A 24508-nucleotide genomic window follows, 5' to 3' on the forward strand; every position below is an offset into this window, starting at 1 on the left:
CTACTACTACAAGAACAACCACTACTACTTCTACAAGAACAACCACTACTTCTCCTACTACTACTAATACTACTACTACAAGAACAACCACTAATACTACTACTACTAAAAGAACAACCACTACTACTACTACAAGAACAACCACTACTACTACTAGTACTACTACTACTACTACTACTACTACAAGAACAACCACTACTACTACTACAAGTACAACCACGACTACTACTACTACTACAAGAACAACCACTACTACTACTACTACTACTACAAGTAGAACCACTACTACTACTAAAACAACAACCACTACTACTACTACAAGAACAACCACTACTACTACTACAAGTATTACAAGAAAAACCACTACTACTACTACAAGAACAACCACTACTACTTCTACAAGAACAACCACTACAACTACCATTACTACAACTACAAGAACAACCACTACTACTACAAGAACAACCACCACTACTACTACTGCTACTACAAGAACAACCGCTACTACTACTACTACTGCTACAAGAACAACCACTACTACTTCTACAAGAACAACCACTACTTCTCCTACTACTACTACTACTACTACTACAAGAACAACCACTACTACTACTACTACTAAAAGAACAACCACTACTACTACTACAAGAACAACCACTACTACTACTAGTACTACTACTACTACTACTACAAGAACAACCACTACTACTTCTAAAAGTACAGCCACAACTACTACTACAAGAATAACCCCTACTACCGCTATAAGAACAACCACTGCTTCTCCTACTACTCCTTATACTACAAGAACAAACACTACTACTAGTAGTATTACAAGAAAAACCACTACTACTACTACAAGAACAACTGCTACTAATACTATTACAAGTACAACCACTACTACTACCAGAACAACCACTACTACTACTACAAGAGAAACCACTACTGCTACTACAGGAACAACCACTACTACTATTACTAGTATTACAACAACAACCAGTACTACCATTACAAGAACAAACACTACTATTTCCAGAAGTAAAACCACTACTACTACTGTTACTACAAGAACAACCAGCACCACTACTACTACTACAAGAACAACCACTACTACTACTACAAGAACAACCACTACAGCTACCACTACTACAACTACAAGAACAACCAACACTACAACAACAAATACTACTACTACAAGAGAAACCACTTCTACTACTACTACTACTACTACTACAAGAACAACCACTACTACTACTACAAGAACAACCACTACAACTACCACTACTACAACTACAAGAACAACCACTACTACTACAAGAACAACCACCACTACTACTACTTCTACAAGAACAACCACTACTACTACTACAAGAACAACCGCCACTACTACTACTACTACTACTACAAGATCAACCACTACTACTACTACTACTACATCTACAAGTAGAACCACTACTACTACTAAAACAACAACCACTACTACTACTACAAGAACAACCACTACTACTACTACAAGTATTACAAGAAAAACCACTACCACTACTACAAGAACAACCACTACTACTTCTACAAGAACAACCACTACAACTACCACTACTACAACTACAAGAACAACCACTACTACTACAAGAACAACCACCACTACTACTACTGCTACTACAAGAACAACCGCTACTACTACTTCTACTACTACAAGAACAACCACTACTACTTCTACAAGAACAACCACTACTTCTCCTACTACTACTACTACTACTACTACAAGAACAAACACTAATACTACTACTACTAAAAGAACAACCACTACTACTACTACAAGAACAACCACTACTACTACTAGTACTACTACTACTACTACTACTACAAGAACAACCACTACTACTACTACAAGTACAACCACGACTACTACTACTACTACAAGAACAACCACTACTACTACTACTACTACTACAAGTAGAACCACTACTACTACTAAAACAACAACCACTACTACTACTACAAGAACAACCACTACTACTACTACAAGTATTACAAGAAAAACCACTACTACTACTACAAGAACAACCACTACTACTTCTACAAGAACAACCACTACTACTACTAGTACTACTACTACTAGTACTACTACTACTACAAGAACAACCACTACTACTTCTAAAAGTACAGCCACAACTACTACTACAAGAATAACCCCTACTACTACTAGTACTACTACTACTACTACTACAAAAACAACCACTACTACTACTACAAGTACAACCACGACTACTACTACTACTACAAGAACAACCACTACTACTACTACTACTACTACAAGTAGAACCACTACTACTACTAAAACAACAACCACTACTACTACTACAAGAACAACCACTACTACTACTACAAGTATTACAAGAAAAACCACTACTAGTACTGCAAGAACAACCACTACTACTTCTACAAGAACAACCACTACAACTACCATTACTACAACTACAAGAACAACCACTACTACTACAAGAACAACCACCACTACTACTACTGCTACTACAAGAACAACCGCTACTACTACTACTACTACTACAAGAACAACCACTACTACTTATACAAGAACAACCACTACTTCTCCTACTACTACTACTACTACTACAAGAACAACCACTACTACTACTACTACTAAAAGAACAACCACTACTACTACTACAAGAACAACCACTACTACTACTAGTACTACTACTACTACTACTACTACAAGAACAACCACTACTACTTCTAAAAGTACAGCCACAACTACTACGACAAGAATAACCCCTACTACTGCTACAAGAACAACCACTGCTTCTCCTGCTACTCCTTATACTACAAGAACAAACACTACTACTAGTAGTATTACAAGAAAAACCACTACTACTACTACAAGAACAACTGCTACTAATACTATTACAAGTACAACCACTACTACTACCAGTACAACCACTACTACTACTACAAGAGAAACCACTACTGCTACTACAGGAACAACCACTACTACTATTACTAGTATTACAACAACAACCAGTACTACCATTACAAGAACAAACACTACTATTTCCAGAAGTAAAACCACTACTACTACTGTTACTACAAGAACAACCAGCACCACTACTACTACTACAAGAACAACCACTACTACTACTAGTATTAAAAGAACAACCACCACTACTACAACAAGAGCAACTACTACTACTACTACCACAAGTACAACCACTACTACTACCAGAACAACCACTACTACTACTACAAGAGAAACCACTACATCTACTACTACTACTACTAGAAGTACAACCACTACTCCTACAACTACTACTACAAGAACAACCACTACTACTACTACAATACAACCACTGCTTCTCCTCCTCCTACTACTACAAGAACAACCACTACTTCTTCTACTACTACTACTACTAGTACTACAAGAACAACCAATACTACTACTACTACTACAAGAACAACCACTACTACTACTACAAGAACAACCACTACTACTACTAGTACTACTACTACTACTACAAGAACAACCACTACTACTTTTAAAAGTACAACCACAACTACTACTACAAGAATAACCCCTACTACTGCTACAAGAACAACCACTGCTTCTCCTAATTCTACTTCTATTACAAGAACAACCACTACTACTAGTAGTATTAAAAGAAAAACTACTACTACTGCTACAAGAACAACTACTACTAATACTATTACAAGTACAACCACTACTACTACCAGAACAAGCACTACTACTACTACAAGAGAAACCACTTCTACTACTACAGGAACAACCACTACTACTATTACTAGTATTACAACAACAACCAGTACAAGAACAAACACTACTATTTCCAGACGTAAAACCACTACTACTACTACTACTACTACAAGAACAACCACTACTACTACTACTACAGGAACAACCACTACTACTACTACAAGAACAACCACTACTAGTGCTACTACAGGAAAAAACAACACTACTACTACCACTACTACTACTACTACTGCTGCTACTACGAATACGACTACTACAAGAACAACCAATACTACTACTACTACAAGAACAAGCACTACTACCACTATTACTACTACTACTTCCAGAACAACCACTACTACTAATACTAGAACAACTACTACTACTACTACAAGAACAACCACTACTACTAATACTAATACTACTATTACAAGGACAACCACTACTGTTACTACAAATAGAACCAATACAACTACTACAAGAGCAACCACTTCTACTGCTACTACTACTACTACTACTTATACAAGAACAACCACTAATACTAATACAAGAACAACCACTACTTCTACTACTTCAAGAACAAGCACTACCGCTACTACTACAAGAACTACCACTACTACTACTACAAGAACAACCACTGCTTCTCCGACTACTACTACTTCAAGAACATCCACTACTACTTCTACAAGATCAACCACTGCTTCTCCTCCTACTACTACTACAAAAACAACCACTACTACTACTACAAGAATGACCACCACTACTACTACTACTAAAAGAACAACCATGACGACTACTACAAGAACAACCACTACTACTTTTAAAAGTACAACCACAACTACTACTACAAGAATAACCCCTACTACTGCTACAAGAACAACCACTGCTTCTCCTAATTCTACTTCTATTACAAGAACAACCACTACTACTAGTAGTATTAAAAGAAAAACTACTACTACTGCTACAAGAACAACTACTACTAATACTATTACAAGTACAACCACTACTACTACCAGAACAACCACTACTACTACTACAAGAGAAACCACTACTAGTACTACAGGAACAACCACTACTACTATTACTAGTATTACAACAACAACCAGTACAAGAACAAACACTACTATTTCCAGACGTAAAACCACTACTACTACTACTACTTCTACTACAAGAACAACCACTACTACTACTAGTACTACAAGAACAACCACTACTACTACTACTACAGGAACAACCACTACTACTACTACAAGAACAACCACTACTAGTGCTACTACAGGAACAACCAACACTACTACTACCACTACTACTACTACTGCTGCTGCTACAACGAATACGACTGCTACAAGAACAACCAATACTACTACTACTACAAGAACAAGCACTACTACCACTATTACTACTACTACTTCCAGAACAACCACTTCTACTAATACTAGAACAACTACTATTAATACTACAAGAACAACCACTACTACTAATACTAATACTACTATTACAAGGACAACCACTACTGTTACTACAAATAGAACCAATACAACTACTACAAGAGCAACCACTTCTACTGCTACTACTACTACTACTACTACTTCTACAAGAACAGCCACTACTACTAATACAAGAACAACCACCACGACCACTCCTACTACTTCAAGAACAACCACTACTGTTACTACTACTACTAGTACAGGAACAACCACTACTACTACTACAAGAACAACCATCACTACTACTACTACTACAAGAGCAACAACTTCTATTTCTACAAGAACAACCACTACATCTACTACTGCTGCTACTACAAGAACAAACACTACTACTACTACAAGAACAACCACTACTACTACTACAAGAACAACCACTACAACTACCAGTACTACAACTACAAGAACAACAACTACTACTACAAGAACAACCACCACTACTACTACTACTACTACTACAAGAACAACCACTACTGCTACTACAAGAACAACCGCTACTACTACTACTACTACAAGAACAACCACCACCACTACTACTACTACAAGAACAACCACTACTACTACTAGTAGTATTACAACAACCAGTACTACCTCTACAAGAACAAACACTACTACTTCCAGAAGTAAAACCACTACTACTAATACTACTACTACTACTACAAGAACAACCACTACTACTTCTAAAAGTACAGCCACAACTACTACTACAAGAATAACCCCTACTACTGCTACAAGAACAACCACTGCTTCTCCTACTACTACTTCTACTACAAGAACAACCACTACTACTAGTAGTATTACAAGAAAAACCACTACTACTACTAGAAGAACAACCACTACTACTTTTACAAGAACAACCACTACAACTACCACTACTACAACTACAAGAACAACCACTACTACTACAAGAACAACCACCACTACTACTACTGCTACTACAAGAACAACCGCTACTACTACTACTACTACTACAAGAACAACCACTACTACTTCTACAAGAACAACCACTACTTCTCCTACTACTACTACTACTGCTACTACAAGAACAACCACTAATACTACTACTACTAAAAGAACAACCACTACTACTACTACAAGAACAACCACTACTACTACTAGTACTACTACTACTACTACAACTACTACAAGAACAACCACTACTACTACTACAAGTACAACCACGACTACTACTACTACTACAAGAACAACCACTACTACTACTACTACTACAAGTAGAACCACTACTACTACTAAAACAACAACCACTACTACTACTACAAGAACAACCACTACTACTACTACAAATATTACAAGGAAAACCACTACTACTACTACAAGAACAACCACTACTACTTCTACAAGAACAACCACTACAACTACCATTACTACAACTACAAGAACAACCACTACTACTACAAGAACGACCACCACTACTACTACTGCTACTACAAGAACAACCGCTACTACTACTACTACTACTACAAGAACAACCACTAATACTTCTACAAGAACAACCACTACTTCTCCTACTACTACTACTACTACAAGAACAACCACTACTACTACTACTACTAAAAGAACAACCACTACTACTACTACAAGAACAACCACTACTACTACTAGTACTACTACTACTACTACTACTACTACTACTACAAGAACAACCACTACTACTTCTAAAAGTACAGCCACAACTACTACTACAAGAATAACCCCTACTACTGCTACAAGAACAACCACTGCTTCTCCTACTACTCCTTATACTACAAGAACAAACACTACTACTAGTAGTATTACAAGAAAAACCACTACTACTACTACAAGAACAACTGCTACTAATACTATTACAAGTACAACCACTACTACTACCAGAACAACCACTACTACTACTACAAGAGAAACCACTACTTCTACTACAGGAACAACCACTACTACTATTACTAGTATTACAACAACAACCAGTACTACCATTACAAGAACAAACACTACTATTTCCAGAAGTAAAACCACTACTACTACTGTTACTACAAGAACAACCAGCACCACTACTACTACTACAAGAACAACCACTACTACTACTACAAGAACAACCACTACAACTACCACTACTACAACTACAAGAACAACCACCACTACAACAACAAATACTACTACTACAAGAGAAACAACTTCTACTACTACTACTACTACTACTACAAGAACAACCACTACTACTACTACAAGAACAACCACTACAACTACCACTACTACAACTACAAGAACAACCACTACTACTACAAGAACAACCACCACTACTACTACTTCTACAAGAACAACCACTACTACTACTACAAGAACAACCGCCACTACTACTACTACTACTACTACAAGATCAACCACTACTACTACTACTACTTCTACAAGTAGAACCACTACTACTACTAAAACAACAACCACTACTACTACTACAAGAACAACCACTACTACTACTACAAGTATTACAAGAAAAACCACTACTACTACTACAAGAACAACCACTACTACTTCTACAAGAACAACCACTACAACTACCACTACTACAACTACAAGAACAACCACTACTACTACAAGAACAACCACCACTACTACTACTGCTACTACAAGAACAACCACTACTACTACTACAAGAACAACCACTACTACTTCTACAAGAACAACCACTACTTCTCCTACTACTACTACTACTACTACAAGAACAACCACTAATACTACTACTACTAAAAGAACAACCACTACTACTACTACAAGAACAACCACTACTACTACTACTACTACTACTACTACTACTACTACAAGAACAACCACTACTACTACTACAAGTACAACCACGACTACTACTACTACTACTACAAGAACAACCACTACTACTACTACTACTACTACAAGTAGAACCACTACTACTACTAAAACAACAACCACTACTACTACTACAAGAACAACCACTACTACTACTACAAGTATTACAAGAAAAACCACTACTACTACTACAAGAACAACCACTACTACTTCTACAAGAACAACCACTACAAGTACCAGTACTACAACTACAAGAACAACCACTACTACTACAAGAACAACCACCACTACTACTACTGCTACTACAAGAACAACCGCTACTACCACTACTACTACAAGAACAACCACTACTACTTCTACAAGAACAACCACTACTTCTCCTACTACTACTACTACTACTACAAGAACAACCACTACTACTACTACTACTAAAAGAACAACCACTACTACTACTACAAGAACAACCACTACTACTACTAGTACTACTACTACTACTACTACAAGAACAACCACTACTACTTCTAAAAGTACAGCCACAACTACTACTACAAGAATAACCCCTACTACTGCTACAAGAACAACCACTGCTTCTCCTACTACTACTTCTACTACAAGAACAACCACTACTACTAGTAGTATTACAAGAAAAACCACTACTACTACTACAAGAACATCTGCTACTAATGCTATTACAAGTACAACCACTACTACTACCAGAACAACCACTAATACTACTACAAGAGAAACCACTACTACTACTACAGGAACAACCACTACTACTATTACTAGTATTACAACAACAACCAGTACTACCATTACAAGAACAAACACTACTATTTCCAGAAGTAAAACCACTACTACTACTGCTACTACAAGAACAACCAGCACCACTACTACTACTACAAGAACAACCACTACTACTACTACAAGAACAACCACTACAACTACCACTACTACAACTACAAGAACAACCACTACTACTACAAGAACAACCACCACTACAACAACAAATACTACTACTACAAGAGAAACCACTACTACTACTACTACTACTACTACTACAAGAACAACCACTACTACTACTACTACAAGAACAACCACTACAACTACCACTACTACAACTACAAGAACAACCACTACTACTACAAGAACAACCACCACTACTACTACTTCTACAAGAACAACCACTACTACTACTACAAGAACAACCGCCACTACTACTACTACTACTACTACAAGATCAACCACTACTACTACTACTACTACTTCTACAAGTAGAACCACTACTACTACTGAAACAACAACCACTACTACTACTACAAGAACAACCACTACTACTACTACAAGTATTACTAGAAAAACCACTACTACTACTACAAGAACAACCACTACTACTTCTACAAGAACAACCACTACAACTACCAATACTACAACTCCAAGAACAACCACTACTACTACAAGAACAACCACCACTACTACTACTGCTACTACAACAACAACCGCTACTACTACTACTACTACTACAAGAACAACCACTACTACTTCTACAAGAACAACCACTACTTCTCCTACTACTACTACTACTACTACTACAAGAACAACCACTAATACTACTACTACTAAAAGAACAACCACTACTACTACTACAAGAACAACCACTACTACTACTAGTACTACTACTACTACTACAACTACTACAAGAACAACCACTACTACTACTACAAGTACAACCACGACTACTACTACTACTACAAGAACAACCACTACTACTACTACTACTACTACAAGTAGAACCACTACTACTACTAAAACAACAACCACTACTACTACTACAAGAACAACCACTACTACTACTACAAGTATTACAAGAAAAACCACTACTACTACTACAAGAACAACCACTACTACTTCTACAAGAACAACCACTACTTCTCCTACTACTACTACTACTACTACAAGAACAACCACTAATACTACTACTACTAAAAGAACAACCACTACTACTACTACAAGAACAACCACTACTACTACTACTACTACTACTACAAGAACAACCACTACTACTACTACAAGTACAACCACGACTACTACTACTACTACTACAAGAACAACCACTACTACTACTACTACTACAAGTAGAACCACTACTACTACTAAAACAACAACCACTACTACTACTACAAGAACAACCACTACTACTACTACAAGTATTACAAGAAAAACCACTACTACTACTACAAGAACAACCACTACTACTTCTACAAGAACAACCACTACAACTACCAGTACTACAACTACAAGAACAACCACTACTACTACAAGAACAACCACCACTACTACTACTGCTACTACAAGAACAACCGCTACTACTACTACTACTACAAGAACAACCACTACTACTTCTACAAGAACAACCACTACTTCTCCTATTACTACTACTACTACTACTACAAGAACAACCACTACTACTACTACTACTAAAAGAACAACCACTACTACTACTACAAGAACAACCACCACTACTACTAGTACTACTACTACTACTACAAGAACAACCACTACTACTTCTAAAAGTACAGCCACAACTACTACTACAAGAATAACCCCTACTACTGCTACAAGAACAACCACTGCTTCTCCTACTACTACTTCTACTACAAGAACAACCACTACTACTAGTAGTATTACAAGAAAAACCACTACTACTACTACAAGAACATCTGCTACTAATGCTATTACAAGTACAACCACTACTACTACCAGAACAACCACTACTACTACTACAAGAGAAACCACTACTACTACTACAGGAACAACCACTACTACTATTACTAGTATTACAACAACAACCAGTACTACCATTACAAGAACAAACACTACTATTTCCAGAAGTAAAACCACTACTACTACTGCTACTACAAGAACAACCAGCACCACTACTACTACTACAAGAACAACCACTACTACTACTACAAGAACAACCACTACAACTACCACTACTACAACTACAAGAACAACCACTACTACTACAAGAACAACCACCACTACAACAAAAAATACTACTACTACAAGAGAAACCACTACTACTACTACTACTACTACTACAAGAACAACCACTACTACTACTACTACAAGAACAACCACTAGAACTACCACTACTACAACTACAAGAACAACCACTACTACTACAAGAACAACCACCACTACTACTACTTCTACAAGAACAACCACTACTACTACTACAAGAACAACCGCCACTACTACTACTACTACTATTACAAGATCAACCACTACTACTACTACTACTACTTCTACAAGTAGAACCACTACTACTACTGAAACAACAACCACTACTACTACTACAAGAACAACCACTACTACTACTACAAGTATTACAAGAAAAACCACTACTACTACTACAAGAACAACCACTACTACTTCTACAAGAACAACCACTACTTCTCCTATTACTACTACTACTACTACAAGAACAACCACTACTACTACTACTACTACAAGAACAACCACTACTACTACTACTACTAAAAGAACAACCACTACTACTACTACAAGAACAACCACTACTACTACTAGTACTACTACTACTACTACTACAAGAACAACCACTACTACTTCTAAAAGTACAGCCACAACTACTACTACAAGAATAAGCCCTACTACTGCTACAAGAACAACCACTGCTTCTCCTACTACTACTTCTACTACAAGAACAACCACTACTACTAGTAGTATTACAAGAAAAACCACTACTACTACTACAAGAACATCTGCTACTAATGCTATTACAAGTACAACCACTACTACTACCAGAACAACCACTACTACTACTACAAGAGAAACCACTACTACTACTACAGGAACAACCACTACTACTATTACTAGTATTACAACAACAACCAGTACTACCATTACAAGAACAAACACTACTATTTCCAGAAGTAAAACCACTACTACTACTGCTACTACAAGAACAACCAGCACCACTACTACTACTACAAGAACAACCACTACTACTACTACAAGAACAACCACTACAACTACCACTACTACAACTACAAGAACAACCACTACTACTACAAGAACAACCACCACTACAACAACAAATACTACTACTACAAGACAAACCACTACTACTACTACTACTACTACTACAAGAACAACCACTACTACTACTACTACAAGAACAACCACTACAACTACCACTACTACAACTACAAGAACAACCACTACTACTACAAGAACAACCACCACTACTACTACTTCTACAAGAACAACCACTACTACTACTACAAGAACAACCGCCACTACTACTACTACTACTACTACAAGATCAACCACTACTACTACTACTACTACTTCTACAAGTAGAACCACTACTACTACTGAAACAACAACCACTACTACTACTACAAGAACAACCACTACTACTACTACAAGTATTACAAGAAAAACCACTACTACTACTACAAGAACAACCACTACTACTACTACAAGAACAACCACTACAACTACCAATACTACAACTCCAAGAACAACCACTACTACTACAAGAACAACCACCACTACTACTACTGCTACTACAAGAACAACCGCTACTACTACTACTACTACTACAAGAACAACCACTACTACTTCTACAAGAACAACCACTACTTCTCCTACTACTACTACTACTACTACTACAAGAACAACCACTAATACTACTACTACTAAAAGAACAACCACTACTACTACTACAAGAACAACCACTACTACTACTAGTACTACTACTACTACTACAACTACTACAAGAACAACCACTACTACTACTACAAGTACAACCACGACTACTACTACTACTACAAGAACAACCACTACTACTACTACTACTACTACAAGTAGAACCACTACTACTACTAAAACAACAACCACTACTACTACTACAAGAACAACCACTATTAATACTACAAGTATTACAAGAAAAACCACTACTACTACTACAAGAACAACCACTACTACTTCTACAAGAACAACCACTACTTCTCCTCCTCCTCCTACTACTACTACAAGAACAACCACTAATACTACTACTACTAAAAGAACAACCACTACTACTACTACAAGAACAACCACTACTACTACTACTACTACTACTACTACAAGAACAACCACTACTACTCCTACAAGTACAACCACGACTACTACTACTACTACTACAAGAACAACCACTACTACTACTACTACTACTACAAGTAGAACCACTACTACTACTAAAACAACAACCACTACTACTACTACAAGAACAACCACTACTACTACTACAAGTATTACAAGAAAAACCACTACTACTACTACAAGAACAACCACTACTACTTCTACAAGAACAACCACTACAACTACCAGTACTACAACTACAAGAACAACCACTACTACTACAAGAACAACCACCACTACTACTACTACTGCTACTACAAGAACAACCGCTACTACTACTACTACTACAAGAACAACCACTACTACTTCTACAAGAACAACCACTACTTCTCCTACTACTACTACTACTACTACTACAAGAACAACCACTACTACTACTACTACTAAAAGAACAACCACTACTACTACTACAAGAACAACCACTACTACTACTAGTACTACTACTACTACTACTACAAGAACAACCACTACTACTTCTAAAAGTACAGCCACAACTACTACTACAAGAATAACCCCTACTACTGCTACAAGAACAACCACTGCTTCTCCTACTACTACTTCTACTACAAGAACAACCACTACTACTAGTAGTATTACAAGAAAAACCACTACTACTACTACAAGAACATCTGCTACTAATGCTATTACAAGTACAACCACTACTACTACCAGAACAACCACTACTACTACTACAAGAGAAACCACTACTACTACTACAGGAACAACCACTACTACTATTACTAGTATTACAACAACAACCAGTACTACCATTACAAGAACAAACACTACTATTTCCAGAAGTAAAACCACTACTACTACTGCTACTACAAGAACAACCAGCACCACTACTACTACTACAAGAACAACCACTACTACTACTACAAGAACAACCACTACAACTACCACTACTACAACTACAAGAACAACCACTACTACTACAAGAACAACCACCACTACAACAACAAATACTACTACTACAAGACAAACCACTACTACTACTACTACTACTACTACAAGAACAACCACTACTACTACTACTACAAGAACAACCACTACAACTACCACTACTACAACTACAAGAACAACCACTACTACTACAAGAACAACCACCACTACTACTACTTCTACAAGAACAACCACTACTACTACTACAAGAACAACCGCCACTACTACTACTACTACTACTACAAGATCAACCACTACTACTACTACTACTACTTCTACAAGTAGAACCACTACTACTACTGAAACAACAACCACTACTACTACTACAAGGACAACCACTACTACTACTACAAGTATTACAAGAAAAACCACTACTACTACTACAAGAACAACCACTACTACTACTACAAGAACAACCACTACAACTACCAATACTACAACTCCAAGAACAACCACTACTACTACAAGAACAACCACCACTACTACTACTGCTACTACAAGAACAACCGCTACTACTACTACTACTACTACAAGAACAACCACTACTACTTCTACAAGAACAACCACTACTTCTCCTACTACTACTACTACTACTACAAGAACAACCACTAATACTACTACTACTAAAAGAACAACCACTACTACTACTACAAGAACAACCACTACTACTACTAGTACTACTACTACTACTACAACTACTACAAGAACAACCACTACTACTACTACAAGTACAACCACGACTACTACTACTACTACAAGAACAACCACTACTACTACTACTACTACTACAAGTAGAACCACTACTACTACTAAAACAACAACCACTACTACTACTACAAGAACAACCACTATTACTACTACAAGTATTACAAGAAAAACCACTACTACTACTACAAGAACAACCACTACTACTTCTACAAGAACAACCACTACTTCTCCTCCTCCTACTACTACTACTACAAGAACAACCACTAATACTACTACTACTAAAAGAACAACCACTACTACTACTACAAGAACAACCACTACTACTACTACTACTACTACTACTACAAGAACAACCACTACTACTCCTACAAGTACAACCACGACTACTACTACTACTACTACAAGAACAACCACTACTACTACTACTACTACTACAAGTAGAACCACTACTACTACTAAAACAACAACCACTACTACTACTACAAGAACAACCACTACTACTACTACAAGTATTACAAGAAAAACCACTACTACTACTACAAGAACAACCACTACTACTTCTACAAGAACAACCACTACAACTACCAGTACTACAACTACAAGAACAACCACTACTACTACAAGAACAACCACCACTACTACTACTGCTACTACAAGAACAACCGCTACTACTACTACTACTACAAGAACAACCACTACTACTTCTACAAGAACAACCACTACTTCTCCTCCTCCTACTACTACTACTACTACAAGAACAACCACTACTACTACTACTACTAAAAGAACAACCACTACTACTACTACAAGAACAACCACTACTACTACTAGTACTACTACTACTACTACAAGAACAACCACTACTACTTCTAAAAGTACAGCCACAACTACTACTACAAGAATAACCCCTACTACTGCTACAAGAACAACCACTGCTTCTCCTACTACTACTTCTACTACAAGAACAACCACTACTACTAGTAGTATTACAAGAAAAACCACTACTACTACTACAAGAACATCTGCTACTAATGCTATTACAAGTACAACCACTACTACTACCAGAACAACCACTACTACTACTACAAGAGAAACCACTACTACTACTACAGGAACAACCACTACTACTATTACTAGTATTACAACAACAACCAGTACTACCATTACAAGAACAAACACTACTATTTCCAGAAGTAAAACCACTACTACTACTGCTACTACAAGAACAACCAGCACCACTACTACTACTACAAGAACAACCACTACTACTACTACAAGAACAACCACTACAACTACCACTACTACAACTACAAGAACAACCACTACTACTACAAGAACAACCACCACTACAACAACAAATACTACTACTACAAGAGAAACCACTACTACTACTACTACTACTACTACAAGAACAACCACTACTACTACTACAAGAACAACCACTACAACTACCACTACTACAACTACAAGAACAACCACTACTACTACAAGAACAACCACCACTACTACTACTTCTACAAGAACAACCACTACTACTACTACAAGAACAACCGCCACTACTACTACTACTACTACTACAAGATCAACCACTACTACTACTACTACTACTTCTACAAGTAGAACCACTACTACTACTGAAACAACAACCACTACTACTACTACAAGAACAACCACTACTACTACTACAAGTATTACAAGAAAAACCACTACTACTACTACAAGAACAACCACTACTACTTCTACAAGAACAACCACTACTTCTCCTATTACTACTACTACTACTACAAGAACAACCACTACTACTACTACTACTAAAAGAACAACCACTACTACTACTACAAGAACAACCACTACTACTACTAGTACTACTACTACTACTACTACAAGAACAACCACTACTACTTCTAAAAGTACAGCCACAACTACTACTACAAGAATAACCCCTACTACTGCTACAAGAACAACCACTGCTTCTCCTACTACTACTTCTACTACAAGAACAACCACTACTACTAGTAGTATTACAAGAAAAACCACTACTACTACTACAAGAACATCTGCTACTAATGCTATTACAAGTACAACCACTACTACTACCAGAACAACCACTACTACTACTACAAGAGAAACCACTACTACTACTACAGGAACAACCACTACTACTATTACTAGTATTACAACAACAACCAGTACTACCATTACAAGAACAAACACTACTATTTCCAGAAGTAAAACCACTACTACTACTGCTACTACAAGAACAACCAGCACCACTACTACTACTACAAGAACAACCACTACTACTACTACAAGAACAACCACTACAACTACCACTACTACAACTACAAGAACAACCACTACTACTACAAGAACAACCACCACTACAACAACAAATACTACTACTACAAGAGAAACCACTACTACTACTACTACTACTACTACAAGAACAACCACCACTACTACTACTACAAGAACAACCACTACAACTACCACTACTACAACTACAAGAGCAACCACTACTACTACAAGAACAACCACCACTACTACTACTTCTACAAGAACAACCACTACTACTACTACAAGAACAACCGCCACTACTACTACTACTACTACTACAAGTTCAACCACTACTACTACTACTACTACTTCTACAAGTAGAACCACTACTACTACTGAAACAACAACCACTACTACTACTACAAGAACAACCACTACTACTACTACAAGTATTACAAGAAAAACCACTACTACTACTACAAGAACAACCACTACTACTTCTACAAGAACAACCACTACAACTACCACTATTACAACTACAAGAACAACCACTACTAGTATTACAACAACAACCAGTACTACCATTACAAGAACAAACACTACTATTTCCAGAAGTAAAACCACTACTACTACTGCTACTACAAGAACAACCAGCACCACTACTACTACTACAAGAACAACCACTACTACTACTACAAGAACAACCACTACAACTACCACTACTACAACTACAAGAACAACCACTACTACTACAAGAACAACCACCACTACAACAACAAATACTACTACTACAAGAGAAACCACTACTACTACTACTACTACTACTACAAGAACAACCACTACTACTACTACTACAAGAACAACCACTACAACTACCACTACTACAACTACAAGAACAACCACTACTACTACAAGAACAACCACCACTACTACTACTTCTACAAGAACAACCACTACTACTACTACAAGAACAACCGCCACTACTACTACTACTACTACTACAAGATCAACCACTACTACTACTACTACTACTTCTACAAGTAGAACCACTACTACTACTGAAACAACAACCACTACTACTACTACAAGAACAACCACTACTACTACTACAAGTATTACAAGAAAAACCACTACTACTACTACAAGAACAACCACTACTACTTCTACAAGAACAACCACTACAACTACCAATACTACAACTCCAAGAACAACCACTACTACTACAAGAACAACCACCACTACTACTACTGCTACTACAAGAACAACCGCTACTACTACTACTACTACTACAAGAACAACCACTACTACTTCTACAAGAACAACCACTACTTCTCCTACTACTACTACTACTACTACTACAAGAACAACCACTAATACTACTACTACTAAAAGAACAACCACTACTACTACTACAAGAACAACCACTACTACTACTAGTACTACTACTACTACTACTACAAGAACAACCACTACTACTTCTAAAAGTACAGCCACAACTACTACTACAAGAATAACCCCTACTACTGCTACAAGAACAACCACTGCTTCTCCTACTACTACTTCTACTACAAGAACAACCACTACTACTACTAGTATTACAAGAAAAACCACTACTACTACTACAAGAACATCTGCTACTAATGCTATTACAAGTACAACCACTACTACTACCAGAACAACCACTACTACTACTACAAGAGAAACCACTACTACTACTACAGGAACAACCACTACTACTATTACTAGTATTACAACAACAACCAGTACTACCATTACAAGAACAAACACTACTATTTCCAGAAGTAAAACCACTACTACTACTGCTACTACAAGAACAACCAGCACCACTACTACTACTACAAGAACAACCACTACTACTACTACAAGAACAACCACTACAACTACCACTACTACAACTACAAGAACAACCACTACTACTACAAGAACAACCACCACTACAACAACAAATACTACTACTACAAGAGAAACCACTACTACTACTACTACTACTACTACAAGAACAACCACTACTACTACTACAAGAACAACCACTACAACTACCACTACTACAACTACAAGAACAACCACTACTACTACAAGAACAACCACCACTACTACTACTTCTACAAGAACAACCACTACTACTACTACAAGAACAACCGCCACTACTACTACTACTACTACTACAAGATCAACCACTACTACTACTACTACTACTTCTACAAGTAGAACCACTACTACTACTGAAACAACAACCACTACTACTACTACAAGAACAACCACTACTACTACTACAAGTATTACAAGAAAAACCACTACTACTACTACAAGAACAACCACTACTACTTCTACAAGAACAACCACTACTTCTCCTATTACTACTACTACTACTACAAGAACAACCACTACTACTACTACTACAAGAACAACCACTACTACTACTACTACTAAAAGAACAACCACTACTACTACTACAAGAACAACCACTACTACTACTAGTACTACTACTACTACTACTACAAGAACAACCACTACTACTTCTAAAAGTACAGCCACAACTACTACTACAAGAATAACCCCTACTACTGCTACAAGAACAACCACTGCTTCTCCTACTACTACTTCTACTACAAGAACAACCACTACTACTAGTAGTATTACAAGAAAAACCACTACTACTACTACAAGAACATCTGCTACTAATGCTATTACAAGTACAACCACTACTACTACCAGAACAACCACTACTACTACTACAAGAGAAACCACTACTACTACTACAGGAACAACCACTACTACTATTACTAGTATTACAACAACAACCAGTACTACCATTACAAGAACAAACACTACTATTTCCAGAAGTAAAACCACTACTACTACTGCTACTACAAGAACAACCAGCACCACTACTACTACTACAAGAACAACCACTACTACTACTACAAGAACAACCACTACAACTACCACTACTACAACTACAAGAACAACCACTACTACTACAAGAACAACCACCACTACAACAACAAATACTACTACTACAAGAGAAACCACTACTACTACTACTACTACTACAAGAACAACCACCACTACTACTACTACAAGAACAACCACTACAACTACCACTACTACAACTACAAGAGCAACCACTACTACTACAAGAACAACCACCACTACTACTACTTCTACAAGAACAACCACTACTACTACTACAAGAACAACCGCCACTACTACTACTACTACTACTACAAGTTCAACCACTACTACTACTACTACTACTTCTACAAGTAGAACCACTACTACTACTGAAACAACAACCACTACTACTACTACAAGAACAACCACTACTACTACTACAAGTATTACAAGAAAAACCACTACTACTACTACAAGAACAACCACTACTACTTCTACAAGAACAACCACTACAACTACCACTATTACAACTACAAGAACAACCACTACTAGTATTACAACAACAACCAGTACTACCATTACAAGAACAAACACTACTATTTCCAGAAGTAAAACCACTACTACTACTGCTACTACAAGAACAACCAGCACCACTACTACTACTACAAGAACAACCACTACTACTACTACAAGAACAACCACTACAACTACCACTACTACAACTACAAGAACAACCACTACTACTACAAGAACAACCACCACTACAACAACAAATACTACTACTACAAGAGAAACCACTACTACTACTACTACTACTACTACAAGAACAACCACTACTACTACTACTACAAGAACAACCACTACAACTACCACTACTACAACTACAAGAACAACCACTACTACTACAAGAACAACCACCACTACTACTACTTCTACAAGAACAACCACTACTACTACTACAAGAACAACCGCCACTACTACTACTACTACTACTACAAGATCAACCACTACTACTACTACTACTACTTCTACAAGTAGAACAACTACTACTACTGAAACAACAACCACTACTACTACTACAAGAACAACCACTACTACTACTACAAGTATTACAAGAAAAACCACTACTACTACTACAAGAACAACCACTACTACTTCTACAAGAACAACCACTACAACTACCAATACTACAACTCCAAGAACAACCACTACTACTACAAGAACAACCACCACTACTACTACTGCTACTACAAGAACAACCGCTACTACTACTACTACTACTACAAGAACAACCACTACTACTTCTACAAGAACAACCACTACTTCTCCTACTACTACTACTACTACTACTACAAGAACAACCACTAATACTACTACTACTAAAAGAACAACCACTACTACTACTACAAGAACAACCACTACTACTACTAGTACTACTACTACTACTACTACAAGAACAACCACTACTACTTCTAAAAGTACAGCCACAACTACTACTACAAGAATAACCCCTACTACTGCTACAAGAACAACCACTGCTTCTCCTACTACTACTTCTACTACAAGAACAACCACTACTACTAGTAGTATTACAAGAAAAACCACTACTACTACTACAAGAACATCTGCTACTAATGCTATTACAAGTACAACCACTACTACTACCAGAACAACCACTACTACTACTACAAGAGAAACCACTACTACTACTACAGGAACAACCACTACTACTATTACTAGTATTACAACAACAACCAGTACTACCATTACAAGAACAAACACTACTATTTCCAGAAGTAAAACCACTACTACTACTGCTACTACAAGAACAACCAGCACCACTACTACTACTACAAGAACAACCACTACTACTACTACAAGAACAACCACTACAACTACCACTACTACAACTACAAGAACAACCACTACTACTACAAGAACAACCACCACTACAACAACAAATACTACTACTACAAGAGAAACCACTACTACTACTACTACTACTACTACAAGAACAACCACTACTACTACTACAAGAACAACCACTACAACTACCACTACTACAACTACAAGAACAACCACTACTACTACAAGAACAACCACCACTACTACTACTTCTACAAGAATAACCACTACTACTACTACAAGAACAACCGCCACTACTACTACTACTACTACTACAAGATCAACCACTACTACTACTACTACTACTTCTACAAGTAGAACCACTACTACTACTGAAACAACAACCACTACTACTACTACAAGAACAACCACTACTACTACTACAAGTATTACAAGAAAAACCACTACTACTACTACAAGAACAACCACTACTACTTCTACAAGAACAACCACTACTTCTCCTATTACTACTACTACTACTACAAGAACAACCACTACTACTACTACTACTACAAGAACAACCACTACTACTACTACTACTAAAAGAACAACCACTACTACTACTACAAGAACAACCACTACTACTACTAGTACTACTACTACTACTACTACAAGAACAACCACTACTACTTCTAAAAGTACAGCCACAACTACTACTACAAGAATAACCCCTACTACTGCTACAAGAACAACCACTGCTTCTCCTACTACTACTTCTACTACAAGAACAACCACTACTACTAGTAGTATTACAAGAAAAACCACTACTACTACTACAAGAACATCTGCTACTAATGCTATTACAAGTACAACCACTACTACTACCAGAACAACCACTACTACTACTACAAGAGAAACCACTACTACTACTACAGGAACAACCACTACTACTATTACTAGTATTACAACAACAACCAGTACTACCATTACAAGAACAAACACTACTATTTCCAGAAGTAAAACCACTACTACTACTGCTACTACAAGAACAACCAGCACCACTACTACTACTACAAGAACAACCACTACTACTACTACAAGAACAACCACTACAACTACCACTACTACAACTACAAGAACAACCACTACTACTACAAGAACAACCACCACTACAACAACAAATACTACTACTACAAGAGAAACCACTACTACTACTACTACTACTACTACAAGAACAACCACCACTACTACTACTACAAGAACAACCACTACAACTACCACTACTACAACTACAAGAGCAACCACTACTACTACAAGAACAACCACCACTACTACTACTTCTACAAGAACAACCACTACTACTACTACAAGAACAACCGCCACTACTACTACTACTACTACTACAAGTTCAACCACTACTACTACTACTACTACTTCTACAAGTAGAACCACTACTACTACTGAAACAACAACCACTACTACTACTACAAGAACAACCACTACTACTACTACAAGTATTACAAGAAAAACCACTACTACTACTACAAGAACAACCACTACTACTTCTACAAGAACAACCACTACAACTACCACTATTACAACTACAAGAATAACCACTACTACTACAAGAACACCAACCACTACTACTACTGCTACTACAAGAACAACCGCTACTACTACTACTACTACTACAAGAACAACCACTACTACTTCTACAAGAACAACCACTACTTCTCCTACTACTACTAATACTACTACTACAAGAACAACCACTAATACTACTACTACTAAAAGAACAACCACTACTACTACTACAAGAACAACCACTACTACTACTAGTACTACTACTACTACTACTACTACAAGAACAACCACTACTACTACTACAAGTACAACCACGACTACTACTACTACTACAAGAACAACCACTACTACTACTACTACTACAAGTAGAACCACTACTACTACTAAAACAACAACCACTACTACTACTACAAGAACAACCACTACTACTACTACAAATATTACAAGGAAAACCACTACTACTACTACAAGAACAACCACTACTACTTCTACAAGAACAACCACTACAACTACCATTACTACAACTACAAGAACAACCACTACTACTACAAGAACAACCACCACTACTACTACTGCTACTACAAGAACAACCGCTACTACTACTACTACTACTACAAGAACAACCACTAATACTTCTACAAGAACAACCACTACTTCTCCTACTACTACTACTACTACTACAAGAACAACCACTACTACTACTACTACTAAAAGAACAACCACTACTACTACTACAAGAACAACCACTACTACTACTAGTACTACTACTACTACTACTACTACTACTACTACAAGAACAACCACTACTACTTCTAAAAGTACAGCCACAACTACTACTACAAGAATAACCCCTACTACTGCTACAAGAACAACCACTGCTTCTCCTACTACTCCTTATACTACAAGAACAAACACTACTACTAGTAGTATTACAAGAAAAACCACTACTACTACTACA

This window comes from Alligator mississippiensis, chromosome 9 (assembly GCF_030867095.1).
Source record: "Alligator mississippiensis isolate rAllMis1 chromosome 9, rAllMis1, whole genome shotgun sequence".
Lineage (NCBI taxonomy): Eukaryota > Metazoa > Chordata > Crocodylia > Alligatoridae > Alligator > Alligator mississippiensis.